Source organism: Octopus sinensis, linkage group LG15, assembly GCF_006345805.1.
Source record: "Octopus sinensis linkage group LG15, ASM634580v1, whole genome shotgun sequence".
NCBI lineage: Eukaryota > Metazoa > Mollusca > Cephalopoda > Octopoda > Octopodidae > Octopus > Octopus sinensis.
In genome coordinates, this window is record NC_043011.1 from 9,054,100 (window position 1) to 9,060,192 (window position 6,093).

The following is a 6,093-nucleotide window of genomic DNA, read 5'->3' on the forward strand; positions in this document are numbered from 1 at the left end:
TAGCACACACAGAGATTGATATGCAACACATTTTGAATGCATTCTCTGATGCTTGCACTGCCCTAGGATTGACAGTCAATCTCAAGAAAACTGTTGTCATGCATCAACCTGCATGTATAGTGTACCAAATATCTATGTGTATGGTAAACGACTTGATGTAGTTGATCAGTTTGTCTACCTGGGAAGCACTAATAATAGATATAGCGATTTGGATGATGAAATTCCATATAGAATTAGGAAAGCAAGTGTTGCTTTCGGAAGGCTAGAAAAGCGCCTCTGGAGTCGGCGAGACATATGCAGAAAGACAAAGATAAAGATGTACAAGGCATGTGTGCTCCCTTCCCTTCTCTATGCCTGCGAGACGTGGGTCACATATCGATACCACCTTAAACAACTGGAACATTTCCATCAGATGTGTCTCAGACGGATCTATGGCATTAAGTGGAATTACCGCATCAGTGATCTTGAAATATTGGAAGGCTCTCGGTGTGAAAGTATAGAAGCTCTTGTGTTAAAGCAAAGGCTCAGATGGAGTGGTCATCTGGTCTGGATGAAGGATTCAAGGATGCCAAAAAATCTCTTTTATGGAGAGTTAGCTAAAGGAGAACGACTTCCACATAAACCAAAAAAGAGGTATAAGGGCTTGCTGAAGGCTTCCTTAAGAGATGCTTGCATCTCTCCTGACATATGGGAAGGCATAGCTATTGATCGTAGCAGGTAGAGAAGGATTGTGCACGAGGGGACAGCCACTTTTCAGAAATCTCGAGTTGTACATGAGAAAGTAAGGAGGATGTCAGGAAGGGCATCGCTGTTACACTTCCAGATGGGAAGGGTCTTCCTTTGATGTTGACATGCAATGTCTGTGCAAGACCCTGCCTCAGTAAAGCTGGACTCAAGAGTCATCTTCGTAGTCATAAAGCGAGACAGATGAGTGACAACCTGGCCACTGGTGGTGGTGTAACACACCATACTAATCATATCTGTCGGGCATGTGGAAGAGAGTGTAATTCGGCAGGACTTAAACGACATGCAAAGGTACATGAAGCCCAGTTACAACTACAGCCGGCTATTACCAGTAAAGGTCTTAGTTGCCAATTCTGTACAAGACATTGTAGATCTTTAGCTGGGCTAAAAAGTCATATTCGATCACAGCACCAGTAACAGTTAAGCGTCGTGCAATGGCCATACTCGATAACGAGGGGCAGCCATAATATGTATGTATGTAGGTAGGTAGGTAGGTGCGTCTGTGTCTGTGATTGTCCCCCTCTATCGCTTGATAACCGATGCTGGTGTTTACGTCCCCATAACTTAGCGGTTCGGCAAAAGAAACCAATAGAATAAGCGCCAGACTTTAAAAAAATAATGGAGTTGATTCGTTCGACTAGAATTCTTCGAGGCGATGCTCCAGTTTGGCCAAGACAGAAATATGCTATCATTATACGAATGGAAAATCCTGGAGGAGAATGTTTCAAGCTTGGAGAGAATTTTAATGCACGGACAGGTGGATACGGTCAGCTTCCAAAGACATCACCTTTGAAACCAAGAGCAAAAACACTCTAATATTCTTCAACTTTTTTAACTGCCAGGAAACAAATTAGAGCGGTTTGCCAGTATGGCTGCAGTTCTACATTCGAAGCCATTTACATGCACCCACACATAGACGCCCTATTAACAGAAACAAGATGTAAAATTCACAAAACGAAACTGAACTAGTGTTCCATAACCCTTCAGTGTAATACTTTTCCAACTTTAAGGTATTTATAATTTGTCCCGTTATTGATAAAGATAATCGAACACAAAAAATAGTCCACGTCCCTGGGTGGGCTTGAACCACCAACCTTTCGGTTAACAGCCGAACGCGCTAACCGATTGCGCCACAGAGACACGAATGTCAGGCGCTTAAATTTACTATGTTGTATGTGTTTCTGGTTTGTTGAATGATTGAAGGGAAATAACTGTCGGCTGAGTTTCGCCTCCAATTACACCAGCCACGTGCGGAAGGTCGCCGCCACAACAGAGAAATCAACTGTAAATGGATTTATACAAGTAATAGAAAACGAGCGACAGTATCGGTACTTATATCGCCCGAGGTGAACACATTTTAATTAGGATCGTTTTAATTCTCGCTGTTAATTAGGTTAGCTTGTTGTTTAAACAATTGCACACGTGACGTAGAAGTAATTACAGAGGTTATTAAAGATATAGCAGCCAAACCTCCCTCTATTCGCACATCACAATCTAAAAAAAAAGGACTGACACATATTTGATTATGTAGTCTAAATTCTCTTCTATAGACGGGATGGTCACGGCCAGAATGCCTTTGATACAAGGCCTTATCAATCAGTGAATTGGGAGCGGAACAGCCACGGTTTCTTTCACTGGCAGATTAAGTGAGTTTTAAGTGTCAAAAGGAGGGGTTTCGATGTTGATGCTTTTCTTTAAAGACAATGCCATATGATTTGAGGAAGATTTGGCTGCTGTTTCTAGCATGTAAGTGCCAACCGGGAATCGAACCAGGATCTTGAACTTCGCAAGTTGTGAAGTTAATGTCACAGTATAAAAAATAGGGATCTAGTCTTTATTCTACTATAGGTAGAAGGGCTGTTTTACACTTTATTATTAGCAAAGAATGTATTGTAATATTTTGTGACAACCAGGACTTAACACAACAAAGCTTTTACATTTGACAATCTTTTTCTATAAAACGTGAAACCGGTCAAGTGAATAAACATCTCTTAAAATTGCATTTTCAAACCTTCTTTCATATATATTTCCACCCGTGCGGTACCTTACAACTTCACTTTGTTATATCACAAGCAGAGTAACAAGTTAGGAAATCTCTGTAAGGCATGAAAGGAGCAACTATACTGAGAAATAATGTTTATTGCTGCATCAATATGGCTGTTTGACATTCCTACCATTTTTAACCCCAGGAAGAGCCTCCTCCAGCTGGTAACCAATGCCATCTGCAGCCAGTTAAAAACGGTTGGAATAGTGCAATGGACATTACTCGTCCAGTATAGTTGCTGCGTTCAGGTCATACAGAGATTTTCTTCTAATTAGCTATTTTGCTTGTTGCAAGATCAGTGATTGATTTGTCACTTGGCTTTCTATCTATATTGCCAGCTGGAGCAATTTGCTGCTGTCTCTAGCATCCAGCTGATCACCAATGAGAAAGGGCACAAATAGCCAGAGACCTTTCGGTCTGGTAATCCCGATGTCTGCCAGAAGGTGGTAGGGATTTACTTCCCTACTAGCAATGTATTCCAGGTGCAGATTGCATCGATAGCCAGCTGGAGGAGGATCTTCCAGGGGTTAAAAACGGCCATATTGATGTGGCAATAAGCATTATTTCTGATATATATATGGCCGTTTTTTTTTCATCAACATCAAAAAAAAATCAAATGGAAATTGTAGTTGTGACACCTGTGCCGTTGTCATGTAAAAAGCACCACCCGTACGTGGCCGATGCCAGCGCCGCCTTGACTGGCTTCTGTGCTGGTGGCACGTAAAAAGCACCAACTGATCATGGCTGTTGCCAACCTCGATTGGCCCCTGTGCCGGCGGCACGTAAAAAGCACCCATTACACTCACGGAGTGGTTGGCATTAGGAAAGGCATCCAGCTGTAGAAACACTGCCAGATCAGACTGGAGCCTGGTGCAGCCTCCTGGCTTCCCAGACCCCGGTCGAACCGTCCAACCCATACTAGGACGGAAAACGGACGTTAGATGATGATGATGATGATGATGATATATACAGCATAGCCAACACTGCGAATTATGAAGATTGTAAACCCCGAGAGTACAGTGTACTTGAGTACAGAAAAAGAGGGAACAGCTACATGTCCGTTCCACGTGTTGTTGTTGTAATACACAGTGTTGACTGAAATGTCTCGAGATGCTGTAAAGGTCATTATGAAACATTGTGAACACATCAGTCATTCGATGTCCAATCTCATTGTCAAGAAAGTGTTGTACATGCAAATCGGAAAAATATAAAAGATATTCTAAAGTACATTGTAGCAATATATATATATTTCTTTACTGCCCACAAGGGGCTAAACATAGAGGGGACAGACAAAGGGATTAAGTCGATTACCTCGCCCCCGGTGTGAAACTGGTACTTAATTTATTGACCCTGAAAGGATGAAAGGCAAAGTCGACCTCGGCGGAATTTGAACTCAACATAACGGCAGACGAAATACGGGAATGAAGAATGAGAGAGAGGTCCCCTCCCTTTCTCAGCCTTCATTCTTTCTGGTTTCCTTTTCTTCTACCTTACTGTCTCTCATTCGTAATTCTTTCTGGTTTCCTCACAACCATTCCTTTTTTTTCTCTTGCTCCTCCTCCTCCCTCCCATCGTTGACCCACAACGAGAGCTCTGCTACTGCCTTTCTGGCCTGGCGTCCTTGAAGTGTAGTCGGCATTTTCTGTTGCTTCTTCGCCGTTCTCAAAAATAGCGTTCATATACTTTATCTCGATCGGATTAACAGCCCTTCTTGTCTTGTTATTCTCCTTGTCCTGTCTTTTACTGCTTATATTTTGTACTGTCGTTACTGTCCTGGTTTTGTTACCATTTTTTCCCTCTGCAAAAAGATCTCAAATTTTATTTAATTTGCTTTTCGCAGGAAGGAAAGTTTCTATCAAAGATGCGTATCGCCTTCACCTTCGAAACGCAGAGTAGATGAAACCATGGTGACTGAAGAAGGGGAATTTTCCTTGTGTTATTTGTCCTGTACTCTATTTTTTTGTTGTTTAAGAAAAATGTCCAGTTCCTTAGTTTTGTGTTTATGTTTTCGTTTCTCATTGTGTTCGACGTTTTTTTGGTGTTCTGTACCCATATATGCATGTATATATACATGTAGAGGTAGGTACGTACATATATGTATGCATATGTTTTATTTATTAATTTATTATATATATATATATGTTTATATATGTGAAAGCCTGTGCTGCCATGGTGTCAGGCAGTTGCACTCACAAATTTAGCAATTGTAGCTTTATGCAAAATGTGTTCTTGAGCAAAACACTTTATTTCATGTTGCCTCAGTCCAGTCAGCTGTAAATGGGTCACTCCTGTCATGGACCAGCCTTCTGGCCTCAGGGAAGAATGGTTGCCAACTTGCCCAGCTGGTGCGGTGGAACCATTCAGAAGTAAAAATGATGCAAAAGCACAGTGTGGCGAGCAATGTGGAACAACATCGAATGGTGGTTGGTCATGTGATATATATATTTATACACATACACACATATATATATATATATATATATATATATATATATTATATATATATATGTTTATATATGTGAAAGCCTGTGCTGCCATGGTGTCAGGCAGTTGCACTCACAAATTTAGCAATTGTAGCTTTATGCAAAATGTGTTCTTGAGCAAAACACTTTATTTCATGTTGCCTCAGTCCAGTCAGCTGTAAATGGGTCACTCCTGTCATGGACCAGCCTTCTGGCCTCAGGGAAGAATGGTTGCCAACTTGCCCAGCTGGTGCGGTGGAACCATTCAGAAGTAAAAATGATGCAAAAGCACAGTGTGGCGAGCAATGTGGAACAACATCGAATGGTGGTTGGTCATGTGATATATATATTATACACATACACACATATATATATATATATATATATATATATATATAATATATATATATATGTATATGTATATATATATATATATATATATATGTATATGTATATATATGTATATGTATATATATATATATATATATATATATATGTATATGTATATATATGTATATGTATATATATATATATATATGTATATATATATATATATATGTATATATACACACATAGGCAGCTAAATAAACAAATAGGCTACTAAATAGACGATAGGCTGTTAGTGGACCATACACTGTTATGTAAGTTGTAGGCTACCAGTGGACTATCCGATGCTTAGTAAGCTACAGGCAACTAAGATTTGGTTGCTATTTCTAGTATGTCAAGCAACTATGTAACGGTTGATATAATTGGTGTTATTCAGCCATGGGTCAGCCCTAATCATGGAGACTTATGACCTCTTATGATCAAGCACATTCCGGCCATGGCCATCCGTGTTTTTCC

General features: G+C 40.3%; 1 non-coding gene across 1 annotated transcript; it reads right to left on the reverse strand.

Annotated features, from left to right (window-relative positions):
* Window positions 1-1,810: 1,810 nt before the first annotated feature.
* Trnan-guu lies at window positions 1,811-1,884 on the reverse strand. The gene has a single exon. It is a non-coding gene; the product is annotated as a tRNA-Asn (tRNA).
* Between the last annotated feature and the right edge of the window lie 4,209 nt (window positions 1,885-6,093).